The sequence below is a fragment of the Barbus barbus genome (genome assembly GCF_936440315.1).
Source record: "Barbus barbus genome assembly, chromosome: 14".
NCBI lineage: Eukaryota > Metazoa > Chordata > Actinopteri > Cypriniformes > Cyprinidae > Barbus > Barbus barbus.
Window position 1 is genome coordinate 17,325,125 of NC_136742.1, and position 13,914 is coordinate 17,339,038.

General features: G+C 37.3%; 1 pseudogene across 1 annotated transcript; it reads left to right on the forward strand.

The window, feature by feature from the left end:
- Positions 1-471: 471 nt before the first annotated feature.
- On the forward strand, positions 472-13,818 carry LOC306880204 (nuclear receptor-binding protein-like; annotated as a pseudogene). Its single transcript, XR_013785884.1, has 17 exons — positions 472-1,106; positions 1,808-2,131; positions 2,221-2,343; positions 3,982-4,083; positions 4,160-4,249; positions 4,614-4,654; positions 4,864-5,127; positions 5,231-5,289; positions 5,371-5,469; positions 6,398-6,530; positions 6,644-6,731; positions 6,841-6,891; positions 7,053-7,188; positions 7,411-7,464; positions 7,551-7,614; positions 9,663-9,718; positions 11,981-13,818. The product of XR_013785884.1 is annotated as a nuclear receptor-binding protein-like (transcript).
- The last annotated feature ends 96 nt before the right edge of the window (positions 13,819-13,914 follow it).

The window sequence follows — 13,914 nt, forward strand, 5'->3', positions numbered from 1 at the left end:
AGACTGAATAATGAATATTTGCAGCCTCGCAGACAAACCACAGAGATTTTTTTTTATTTAAAGAGATTTAGATATTGGTCCATTTTATTCTAAGAGTATGTAAGATGTTTTTCAAAAAATATTAATAGTAAACGGTCTTTTTTCTGTGGTGATTTGCATGAGTTTGCACTGTGTGCTCCTGAGCGTGACCTAAAACATGGCGGAATCCGACGCGGCCATTCTCTATAAGACATAGAAGTTGCTTTATACAAAATGTATTTAGAGGTGTTCTTTTGTACAATCATATCCATGTAAGCTAAGCGTAAATAGGCCAAACGTATCATATAATATACATAATATTTAATAACCTCTCTCCATATGTAGTGAATTAATATACAAAGGCTGTTATTTCTCCCCATCGGTCATCGAGCTGTGAAGGTGTCGGGATGACGTGATCCAGCAGATGGCGCTGTTTAAACCTGGTCCAGCTTTACACTCGCTTTATATATAAACCACAGAGCGGTTCATACAGGAGTAAGCAACAGCGCACCAAAAAACTCAGAGCTGTCGCCATTTACTTGTAGCTTTTGTTTAATTAGTTTGAATCCATTCGTGTCGTAATATTTAAGTGTTACGGGAGAAACAGCTCTTTCTGTGAGGACTTCAGTGAAGAACGCTAATATCCGGGAGTGTAGCATCCGCGGCTATCTGACTAAAGCACCAGATCTGACAGACAGCTAGTAATATTTGTTTCTGTTTTAGCTGATTTTGCTGACCGGAAAGTTTTGAAATTTTGATTATTGTATTTAACATTTAGCATATCGTCCAAGGAAGTCTATTTCTCAGATATAACAATCGCGAAGGCTCCGGAGGCCGCGGAGCTGCGCTGCTAGCTTCTCACTTGCAAGTCGGCAAAGGGGAAATTGAACAGTCATTGCATATCTTGACATTTCTGTGGACCACTAACTCGCCTCTCGACAGATACACCCCTACACGGACTCATATTGTTTGAGGATTTATCATTTTTCCCTCCTTGTCTGAAGATTTTCCTCCCCTGTGTCCTCAACTTCCTCCGACTAGCTACTTCCGGCGAGCTGGCGACGCCGCTCATCTCAGGATAGAATAAAGTAAGATAATCAACATTGCAGTTTATTTGGTGGAGAGCAGTGTGTTGTGTTTGTTTCTTATCAGTGAGGTGGGATAGTCGGCGTAGTATGTTCTGAATGCTTGGATATACACTGAGGCCTGGGTTGAGTTGAGGACAGGACTATAAGGAGAGAGAAATGAGCTTGTGTCTGTTCATGCCTCAGCAGCTGCTACAGTCTTGTACAGTTTTGGAGGTCAAAATGACGTTAGTTTTAATTGAAACGGACACAGTTGACTGTTGAAATGATTCAGTTCAGTTTCTGCTGTTTAGATTTATCCTTCATTTGAAGGATTGTAGTGTTTGCTGGTTCCCTTTCATTTGAGATTTGGGCACATTAAAAATCCATAATTTACATGGGGATATAACAGTTAACCTGAGAGGTGTAATGTATGGCTCACTTTACCAGTATTTTGTTTAGTTATCTTCATTAATTTTCATGTCACAGAAAACTATCAGAAAAATCAACAAAACAATAAAAGGGAAAAAACTAACAAATTAATTAAATATTGTAATAGCTAGCTTTGTGATTGCAGTCTTTACGAGATACTGGCTGAAGGAGGAAAAAAGCTGTGACAATTTATTTCATTTATTAAAAGTAATGTTTAGTTTTGATCTTGAATATATATGCTGTTTATGACTACTATTTATACTCTTTGTGATGAATCACTCTGGATTTTGCAGCTCTCTGCCTCCTGCCTTTGGGGTGTGAGTCAGCCAGTCGTCTTCTGTTTGACGGTTCAGGACAGGGCTGTCAGCTATCAGTCAGTGATGTCAGAAGAAGGAAAGCAGAGTGCCACACCTGCCCCTGCATCCGCTATGGACACGAAGTCTGAGTCCACAGCCTCGCCACCTACCGGCCAGGGGGTTTCATCGGTGTCTCCTCCGGTGTCCACAGTATCACAGCCTGCACCACCTGCAACTGAGGATGAGGAGGAGGAGAGCGAAGATGAATCTGAGATTCTGGAGGAAAGCCCCTGTGGACGCTGGCAGAAACGGAGAGAAGAGGTACATTCCAAGTCTTTCGATAGCTTTGTGTAAAGAATGGAACAAAATTTAAGAAATTATTCACTGATAATGATAATGGGCCTCAACAGGTTAACCAGCGCAACGTCCCAGGTATCGACAATGCTTATCTTGCCATGGACACCGAGGAAGGTGTGGAGGTGGTGTGGAATGAGGTCATGTTTTCTGAAAGGAAGAATTTCAAACTACAAGAGGTAAAACTACTAATTTTGTGCCTGCTTTGTTGTTTCTGTGAGAAAGGTTTGCAGTGAAGTCTACTGAGTCTGACTTCTATCTGAAATAACAGCTGAAACTTCAATGACATTCATTAAAAAAAAATGTAGGGTGTGACTTGATTTTATGCATCAGTTACATACCAGATTGGAATCAGATTGAATGCAAGTTTGCTAAAACCTGCTTTCATATCTATTTTAACAATGTCCAATAGTACCTAAATGCACCTAAGTAATGTCATTGTGATAGAAAGTTGTTTCAGATGAGGATTACATAGTCTAGTGTCAAAATGATTTTTTTATGTATCCATTGTATTCAGCATGGATTCATTCAATTGATCAAAGCTGACAGTAAAGACGATTATAAAAGATTTCTGTTTGAAATAAATTGTTATTTTGCACTCTATTCATCAAAGAATACTGAAAAAGTTCCATGGTTTCCACTAACATGTTAAGCAGCACAATGGTTGAAAACTTTGATAATAATTAGTTTTTTTTTTCTTGAACATTAAATCAGCATGCTAGTATGTTTTAGTATGTTTTAAAGGCTCATGTGACTGAATGGCTGCTGAAAATTTATTTTAAATTGTAATATTTCAGAATATTAAAGTCTTTACTGTATTTTTTGATTAAATACGCAGGCTTGGGAAGATTTAGAAGAAAAAAAAAGCTTATTTATAAGGAACACGCATTAAAGTAAATAGGGTCAGTTTTGATATTATGTTGATTTTAAGGAATCTTAGTTGTAAGTGGTATGAATGAACTGATAGTTTGCTGATGAATGTTTATTTAAACACGTGATGTGAGCGTTCTGGTGTGAAAGTTCACCGGTGATTATTATCTCCATACATAGCCACAGATTCAACTGTACTGCTTCCTGTGTTCTTGCTTACTAACATGTTAAGCTTTGAATTAGCAATACCAATGAGTATTTAACTATGAGTGTTAGGACAGCTTGATTGCTTCACAGAATGAGTGTTTACCTTCATTTCTTGGGTGTAAGCTCCTTACATAAAGTTGTCCGACCTGTTTGCTGCCAAGCCTTTACAGAAACAGCAGTCTCGCTCAGAGACTTCAGCTACTTATGAAAAGTATTGTAAGAAAAGCATTCTCTGTGGTTATGTAACTATCTCTTAGGTGTTGAAATATTTAAAAGGTCATTTTTCTCTTTCTAATATAGCATACTTTGCTCTGTCATTGCCTGTGAGCGCTTTTAATCAAACTCGATTCATTAATGCCTGGCATAGAGTCGTGGACAGCCATCTGTTTGGCCCATCCACATGCTGCGCTCCGCTCTGCTTGGCAGACACTCTTTGTGGAATTCAATAAGTAATTTTAGAGGTTACGTTTTGACAGGCTTTGCCGGCGTCTACACTGCTGATTGCATTTCCTATAAACACATGTGACTAGTCCAGTGAGTCCAGCCATAAAAAGCAATGGAGTTTTTCTCTTGATCTTTAAATAAGTTTGTTGTTGTCGCATAATGAAATAACAAAGTGAGAGTTCAGTATTTTATTATAATAACCCGTTCCTCTCAAAGTCAAGACGTTATGTTACATCTTTTTGTCAAACCGCTCCCTCAGGGTTAAATTAATCTAATTTTCTTTTTATATTTCTCAGGAAAAAGTCAAGGCGGTGTTTGATAACCTCATCCAGCTGGAACATGTGAATATAGTAAAGTTTCACAAGTACTGGGCAGATGTGAAGGAGAACAGAGCCAGGGTATGAAATGCAACAACAAAAATATTAAAAATGTCCCATTTTTGGTGTTTAATAATTTTTTGTCACCCCCCTTCAGGTAATTTTCATCACTGAGTACATGTCTTCTGGGAGTCTGAAGCAGTTTCTAAAGAAGACAAAGAAGAATCATAAGACAATGAATGAAAAGGTAGCTTAATATTGCTGCTCTGTCTATTCATATAAATAGACTGAAAAGCTGTTAAGAAATAATGCACTGCAGACTAATACATATCTTTTGTCTTAAATTACGTGCTTGAATGTTAGTCATAGTTGATCTTTATGGCCCAACTCAGATTTGTTTAAAACTCTGAATGATATTTTTTTTAGAGAGAGAGAGAGTACTGTTTGCTAGTAGCGTTTTGGTACAGTATTAGTAATTTCAAATATAGGACATCGTAAAAACAAAATGTACTATTTACTTAGTTGGGCTTAATGAAGTAACCTGCTGTAGTATAACATCAGATGCTGTTTTGTCTTCTCAATGCCATTAACTCTCTCTGGGACTCTTCTAGGCATGGAAACGCTGGTGCACTCAGATATTATCTGCCTTAAGGTGTGTGTACTTTTCTCTATCACTTTGTTTTCCCCCAAATACCAGTAATGTGGAGATATAATTGGAAATGTTGACCAAAATTCCTCATTGGTTACTGGAATGTTTCCTGTGACTTTTATAGCTATCCATTTCTTTTTGTTTTGATGTTCCGCTATAAGTCTCCTGGAGAGCTCCTATTACACTCACATTTCTCACCGTTCTTCCTTCAGCTATCTGCATTCATGTGAACCTCCCATTATCCACGGGAACCTGACCTGTGACACCATTTTCATACAGCACAATGGACTCATCAAAATTGGCTCAGGTGGGATGAAGAACACTGTTGTGTATGACTGTTTAAATGTTACACATTTTATTGTTGTTGCTGATGTTTCTGTCTTTTTTTGTAGTGGCCCCAGACACCATTAATAACCATGTGAAAACATGTCGGGAGGAACAGAAGAGTTTGCACTTTTTTGCTCCAGAGTATGCAGGTAAAACAAGGTTTTAAAAGCCATTCCTCAGTTTTGTTTTAGTGCACTTGTTAGGTAAAAAATGGCTTTGTACAATTTGCTTTTTTTCCTTCATCCACTTCAGCTGTTGCCAATGTCACTACAGCCGTGGACATCTATTCCTTTGGAATGTGCGCCTTAGAGGTGAGTGCTGTTTGTGGATCATTCATCAGGGTATCGGACTGACCAGACCAGTGATTCAGGATTTTCTCCCCACTGTTTTAGATGGCTGTGCTGGAAATCCAAAGTAATGGAGAGTCCTCATATGTGTCACAAGAAGCCATTAATAGTGCCATCCAGTCTCTGGAGGACCCACTGCAGAGAGTGAGTATAGATTGGCCAGACTTTTACTCTCAGCAAGGCTGCATTTATTTGTTTTAAAAAATACTGTAAACGTTTAAATGTTGTGAAATATTATTATAATATAAAAAACTACTTTTCTCTTTTGAAATTATTCAGCAGCCATTACTCCAGTCTGCAGTGTTACATGATCCTTCAGAAATTATTCTAATATCCTTATTTGCTACTCAAGAAACATTTATTATTATCGTTATTGAAAACACTTCTGCAGCTTAATAATTTTTATGAAAACACTTTTTTTTTGTGAACTTAATTTTTACTTTTTTTTTTCAGGATTTTTGATTACTAGAACGTTCAGAAGAACCATATTTATATGAAACCATTTTTTTTTTGTAACATTATAAATGTCATGTTTTTTAAAATCTATTTAATCCATTCTTTGAATTATCCTGAATTATGGACTCAAACCTACATGGTAGTGGAAGTTGTACAGTAGTTTTTTTTATTCACAATTGAATGATTGAAAAATTGTGTAAGATGAGATGCATGTGGAATATGCATCTCAACAGGCTTTTCAGATTAAAAATAAAATGATTTGCAAATTCAGTTAGATGGTTTCCCCCCACACTAGTATGATGTATTGCATGTGTCCAACTAATCTTTAATAACAATCACAAATATCTACCAGTAAATCTGAGTGTTTCAGTATTTCTGAAATATGAAGAATTAGGCATATAGTAGCATAACACAGCACCCGACCACCTGAAATGGTTCCCTCCTCCCTTCAAGAATTTATGGTTAAATATTGTAACCATTATTTTTTTTCCACACACCCCCATTGGTGACTGTGTCTGTGAGAGCCGATCAACTTTTCAACATAATAATGTTATTCTTAATACGCATGTACTAATGGATGTGAAGTGTCATGTTTCTCTGTGTGTGTGTGTTTTAGGAGTTTATTCAGAAGTGTCTGGAGGTGGACCCCAGTAAGAGGCCCACAGCCAGAGAGCTGCTTTTCCATCAAGCTCTGTTTGAAGTGCCTCTTTTGAAACTATTGGCTGCACACTGTATCGTCAGTCACCAGCGTGAGTCATGTGCTAAACTCATTATCATTCAGACATTTCATTTAATGTCATCTTCATGAATGGAATACAATGAAACAAAACGCATTGAAACCATTTTCCCTTTTGGGGTTTAGACATGATCCCTGAAAATGCTTTAGAGGAAATTACCAAGAACATGGACCCCAACCAGGTCATTATGGAAAGGAAAGAGTTCCAACTAAAGTGAGTCTCCTCCTGTGATTTAATTTGTGCCTTGTGTTTGGATTTAGGTTTCAAATAAGCTGTCATGCCACGTAAATGGCTTCTGTAATCCTGTCTCTTTTTCCATAAGACTCTCACAGTTTCCTGCTTTGGAGCTTGACAAGTTTCTTGAAGATGTGAGGTAAGCTAAAAAAAAAAAAAAAAAAAAAATTTTAATCTTACCAATTAAAAAAAAAAAAAAAAAGAAATGAGTTGGGCCAGATTCAAATGTTAAGAAAGCAGGCACAATGTTCAAACAAGCACAAATATAATATCGACGTGCTCTTGGTTCTCGTGATGTAGGAACGGGATCTATCCACTGACTGCCTTCGGCGTGCCCTGCCCACAGCAGCCTCAGCAAGAGGCTGTCAAGTCCCCCATCGTGCCACCCTCTGTCAAAACGCCTACGCCTGAGCCTGCAGAGCTGGAGACCAGGAAGGTGAGAAATGGACTGATTTAAGAGACAGTGACCGACTATCAATGATTAAGAATTTCAGAGAGTTTTCTCACCTTCCCCCGCTGTCGATCAGGCTGTCTCTGTGTGGCGTATTACTACTTCCCTCTCAGGCAAACCTAGATGGGTGGTTACAGTCAAAGTCAACAGGATTTGCAGTCATTTAGCATCATATGTTTGTGTTAAACATAATGTCTCTCCTTTAAGGTTGTGCAAATGCAGTGCAACATCGAGCCTGTGGAAGAAGGAGCAAAACATCATGTAAGCCTTTTTCCTGTTTATTGCTGTAATGGCATTGAAGTTAGACGATAATTCTGTGTTTTATATCTCCTCTGCTCTTTTTATAGCTGACCTTATTGCTAAAACTGGAAGATAAGCTGAACCGACACTTGAGTTGTGATTTGGCACCAAGTGAGTACTTTATCAGGCCCCAAACACACTACACAAGCATGTAAACGCTTCCAGCTGCATAGCTTGATTTCACATGCCGTTGTGTTCTGAAATGTGTCAGAATGAAGCATGAGTATGCGTTGCATTCTCAGCTCCAAGAGACGCAGCTATAATGGGCATCAACTCAGTCGGTTTTGTCTCAAGTCAAGTTGCTCAGAATCAAGAAGCTTGCTGAGTTAGTTGAACTGTCAACATGTTTATAGCTAGAGCTACCTGAATAAACATCTGATTTAATCCAACATAGATGCTAATTACTACCACAAAAATGCAAGAATCTGTTAAGCAATTTACAATGACCATTTGCTTTCAATCAAATTTGTGTACCTGCATTATACAGTGGTGTGAAAAAGTGTCAGCCCCCTACCTGATTTTTTTTTTTTTTTTGCATGTTTGTCACACTTGAATGTTTCAGATCATCAAACAAATGTAAATATTAATCAAAGATAACACAAGTAAACACAACATGCAGTTTTTAAATGAAGGGGTTTTTTTTTTTTAAAGGAAAACAAACTCCAAACCCACATGGCCCTGTGTGAAAAAGTGTTTGCACATCATGTTGAGATCCAAAGATATTCAGGAACAAATGAGAAAGTAATTGAGATCTATCAGTCTGGAAAAGGTTATAAAGCCATTTCTAAAGCTTTGGGACTCCAGCGAACCACAGTGAGAGCCATTATCCACAAATGGCGAAAACATGGAACAGTGGTGAACCTTCCCGGGGTGGTTGGCCGACCAAAATTACCCCAAGAGCGCAGCGACGATTCATCTGAGAGGTCACAAAAGACCCCACAACAACATCTAAAGAACTGCAGGCCTCACTTGCCTCAGTTAAGGTCAGAGTTCATGACTCCACCATAAGAAAGAGACTGGGCAAAAATGGCCTGCCTGGCAGAGTTCCAAGACGAAAACCGCTGCTGAGCAAAAAGAACATAAAGGCTCGTCTCAGATTTGCCAGAAAACATCTCTATGATCCCCAAGACTTTTGGGAAAATACTCTGTGGACTGACGAGACAAAAGTTGAACTTTTTGGAAGGTGTGTGTCCCATTACATCTGGCGTAAAAGTAACACAGCATTTCAGAAAAAGAACATCATACCAACAGTAAAATATGGTGGTGGTAGTGTGATGGTCTGGGGCTGTTTTGCTGCTTCAGGACCTGGAAGACTTGCTGTGATAAATGGAACCATGAATTCAGCTGTCTACCAAAAAATCCTGAAGGAAAATGTCTGGCCATCTGTTCGTGACCTCAAGCTGAAGCGAACTTGGGTTCTGCAGCAGGACAATGATCCAAAACACACCAGCAAATCCACCTCTGAATGGCTGAAGAAAAACAAAATGAAGACTTTGGAGTGGCCTAGTCAAAGTCCTGACCTGAATCCTATTGAGATGCTGTGGCATGACCTTAAAAAGGCGGTTCATGCTCAAACCCTCCAATGTGGCTGAATTACAACAATTCTACCAAGACGAGTGGGTCAAAATTCATCCACAGCGCTGTAACAGACTCATTGCAAGTTATCGCAAACGCTTGATTGCAGTTGTTGCTGCTAAGGGTGGCCCAACCAGTTATTAGGTTTAGGGGGCAAGCACTTTTTCACACAGGGCCATGTGGGTTTGGATTTTGTTTTCCCTTCATAATAAAAAACTTCATTCAAAAACTGCATGTTGTGTTTACTTGTGTTATCTTTGATTAATATTTAAATTAGTTTGATCTGAAACATTAAAGTGTGACAAACATGCAAAAAAAATAAATTCAGGAAGACGGCTAACACTTTTTCACACCACTGTATGTTTCTGCTCTAATGTTCTTGTTTTTGTTCTTATTTGTGAATTATGAATAATTCTGATACTACTTCAAAAACTTGAGTTGAGCAGATACACTTCAGTGCATCAAGTTCAGATTAGAATTGTGACTGTTAACATATGGCACTTTTTTTTTTTTTCCACCTCCAGCATGTTGACTTGTTGCGACAACAGAGTATTGTTGATACTTAAGAATGTGTTCTGTTTTAGATGAGAATGTACAGGAGTTGGCCGTGGAACTGGTCCAGCTTGGCTTCATTAGCGAGGTAAGATGTTTAACTCCAGATTTAATATACACTACCATCTTTTTTTTTTTATATACATTTTTTTAGAAGTTACAGTAAAGATGTCATGTTACAATAGATTTCAGTTTCAGATTAAGGCAGTTCCTTTCTTTCTATTCATCAAAATAAAATGTATGACTGTGTCAAATCACCACAGTAATATTAAGGCAGACATAGGGCTGAGCGAATTCTAATTTAATTAAAATTTTTCCACTATTTTATTTTTTATAAATCGAGGAATTACGATTTGAATAGAAATATTACTAGACACTTTATGCCAAAGATAACTGTAAAGAGAACAGAATGATCCACCTGCTTGTCTGTGTACGTAATTAACCATTCACGTGACGCGCTCTGTGAAGGACCAGAAATAGAATGTATCGCTAGGTGCCATTCGCACAGGATGCACTTTCGTGTTGACCAGATGTGACGTGAGCAGTGGAATAGGAAAAAATGCAAGAACTTCTTTTAACTAGAGCACCGTGTTTTTAGAATGCCGTTTCATTCTTGAGATGCTGCAACAGTCAAATGCGTCCATGTTTACATAGAATAAAACAATGGAAAAGCAGCGCATTAATACAAAACCTGTTAATAACTACTACTGTATGTCTGATATTTCATGTTTGCATCATGGTGACAAGCTGCTGTTTATAGAACATTTATAGTTAATAAATGTTTATAGATAATATAGTTCGACTGTTATACCTTCAGTCATTTTGAATTTGAATTTCCTTCACTTTTAAGAATTTTTTTTAAAGCATTTTCCTTTTGTATTATTTCTAAACAAATGTATAAGACACATTTGTACAAGATGTAGTTGTAGTTCATGCATCTTTTCTGCAAAGCTATTTAATAAGTGTTTTGTTTAACATTTACATCATGTTGATGTGTGGTGCACATGGAACAGAATTTTCTTTAACTAGAGAGTTAATAAAGAAAACGTTACTTGAATCGTGTTGTTACATTTTCAAGTTGACTAGGTTAAAAGCGGAAAAATTGAGAGTTGGTCAGACGTTCTGAAAAAAAAATCAAGATTTAATTTTTTTGCCATATCGCCCAGCCCTTGGTGGACAATTGATTTCAACATTGCTAATAATGAGAAATGTTTTTTTTTTTTTTTTTACCAGCAAATCAGCATATTTACATGATTTTACATGATGCTGAAAATTGTTACATTTTAAATAGTAATATTTTACAATATTACCTTTTTTTTTTTTTTAACTGAGCTGCAGATCAATAATTGCAGCCTTGGTGAGCATAAAAGACTTCTTTCAACAACATTAAAAAACCTTTCAGACCCCAAACTTTTGAATGGTAGTGTAGTTTAATATGTCGTTAATGACGGAAATAGTGTCTCTTAGACTATGAATCTGAATATAATGGAGCTTAACTCATCTGCCACAGGAATGATTTAAAGATAATGGAGTCTGAGAATAGATATGTCGTTCAAAAAACTTTTAAGGGAAGTTTTATTGTTGGCATGGTTACTGTGTTTACCCAGTATTGGTGAGATCACACAATGGTCTGGACTTATTTTTAAACATTTGTCACCAGGTTCAAATTTATGAAGCACTAGTTAGTGCCAGCATTCATAAAATGTTTCCAATCAATAATTCAGTTGCTTGAGGAAATGTTTAGATCAGCTGTGGCTGATTCCTGGAAGCGTAAGAAAAGAGCTAAGACAATGTGAGCTAATCAGAAGAACAGTACACAGAGTAGAGTCAGTGGATGAGATGTACTAAAAAAACAGACATGAAAACTTTCTCTGTTTATGCACAAATCAGGGCCAGACCTCTCACAGAGAATACCACAATAGAGCTTGGCACTATAACGCTTGTGCAAATTACCATGCGGCAGCTTTTTCATCTGTACCATCATGGTCTTTTGTTAGGTAGTTCCATTACAACTATTTACTGCAGTTCACAGCCAGTTTTCTTCATTTTAAAGAGGTTTTCCCTCCAGTCTTAATGAGCAATTCATGCTTTTTCTCGACTATAAGCAAGGAATTCTCTCGGTTCATCTTTTTGGCACTTTTGTAAGGAATACTGCTGTACCATCTGTGTAACATATCTCATCTCTCTCTGCATTTAATACCTGATCCTGCCCAGTAGTTAATTCAGTCAATTTATTTATTTATTTAGTATTTAAATAAATAAAAAATATATACATTTTTTTTCCTTCATTTCCTGATGCCACTTTGTTTTAAACTTGTTTTAATTTATTTATTTTTCTGGCTCTGTCAAGGGGGATCAGCCACGTCTCACTACTGTGCTGGAGGAGGCGTTCTCTAGATTCTACAGCCGTAACGGCTCTCTGAATCCTGTAACCGTTTCCTCATAGCAGAGCTCCTCTCCACCACCCTTTATCTTCATGCACGGGACGGGACTCTAGCGCTTCATCACTCAGAGGATCATGTGTGAGTTTTGTAGGGAGGGATCAGAACGCCTCGAACTGAGCCTCAGAAAGAAAAGCACCCCTGCGCTCTGTTCTTCACACGGCTTTAGGTGGTGGAAAAGTGTTGGCTGGTGGTTCCCGTGTACATTTATTCTGTCAGTGTAGCAGTCTGCTTCTCTGTTTTAAAAGAAGAAAAAATGACTCTTATTATTTAAATCAGTATTATGAGCTGTATTTTTGAACGTTTTTGCTTACAGTATGTGTGGAATGGGTTACTTCTGGTTCGCACTTTAGCAAATCTTTTTTGTTTTTTTAGGCACATCACATGCATATTTCATGATCTTTTATTCGCCCTATCAATCATTCATTTATTCTTTTTTACTGTAAGAGGAATGCGTTACGGTGTTATTTTGAGATTACCAAATAACATTGTCTTTGTACCTTTTAAGGCACACATTAATCGTGGTTAACTTTGGTCTGCAATGCAAGATCTACGACGACTGTGAAAGGAAAGGGGTTCTCGAAACAATGAAGAAAGCAAACAGATTATTTATCTATACGTGTATGGTCTATCTTGAAGCGTGTTTCACTTTCATTGTGGCGACAGTTGTTTTTTTTTCCTTCATTACCTGTGAATGTATGCTGTACGTTTTCATTTTAATGGTTTCTAAGTGAAGGGCACTTGATTTGACTTGTCTATTTTCTCTGTATGTGACACAGTTATGAGTTTCAGTATAAAGAAACGTTCTCCAGTGCACCAGACGTGTTAAAATGTGCCTTCAACAGACACAATCAATCCATGTTCAGAAGACCCATAGACTGACAAATATTGTATTATTCCTATTTTCATTGAGCAGATCCTGTAGTGTTGTTTTCTTTGTCAACTGGTCTGCATGCTAGTATACTGTAATAATTTTTTGGCATATTTGCAGTATATCAAAACATTTTTTTGGGCAGCATCATTTCAGCCCAAATGAGCAGTTTGCACTGATTTGTTTTGTTGATGGCAATAAATTTCATATTCACCTCGATGGTACATCAACATCTGTTACAAGCGGCTAATTTGAAATTATGCATGAAATGCAGTTTAACAACTAAGAAATACTCGTTTTCTTCTGATCGATAATTGTGTTGCTTGTTTCTTTTTAATTATATAATGGTTCGAATTGCAAATTGCTTCAGATATCGGACAGCGGAGTGGAAATAGTACCCGAAACGTTGAAAAGCACACAAAAAACAATGTTTTTTTTGTTAATGCAGACCAGCAGTGACAAATTAGAACAATTTTAAATGGATGATTCATTCTGTAGTTGTTTTTTGAAAGAAACAACATGCTTTGTATCAATCCCTCTCTCGGTTTGATCTGTCTAACGGGAGGAAACTATTGCCCACAATCATATTGAATTGCCTAGTTTGTCTCGTGCAAAACATTCACAAACTCATAACCGCTTTTACTCTGTTCAATCTTTTCAATTTGCAACATTCATTGATATAAAGATGAGATACTGAGTACTTCTATTATTTGTCTGTTTCATTTCAGCTCCTAAGTACAATATTAAAAGGAATAGTTCACTCAAAAAGCAAAATTCTGTCATTTTTTTTTTTATTCATCATGCCATTCTAAACCCGTGTGACTTATTTTTCTTCTGTGGAATACTGTCCATACAGTAAAGTTAGTGGATGACACTAAACTGCATTGGCTTTGACTTCATATATGTTTGGTAAAAAAAAGTGGAGGGGGGGAGTGAGTAAATGACAGAACTTTTAAGTCTCTTTTGTATCAG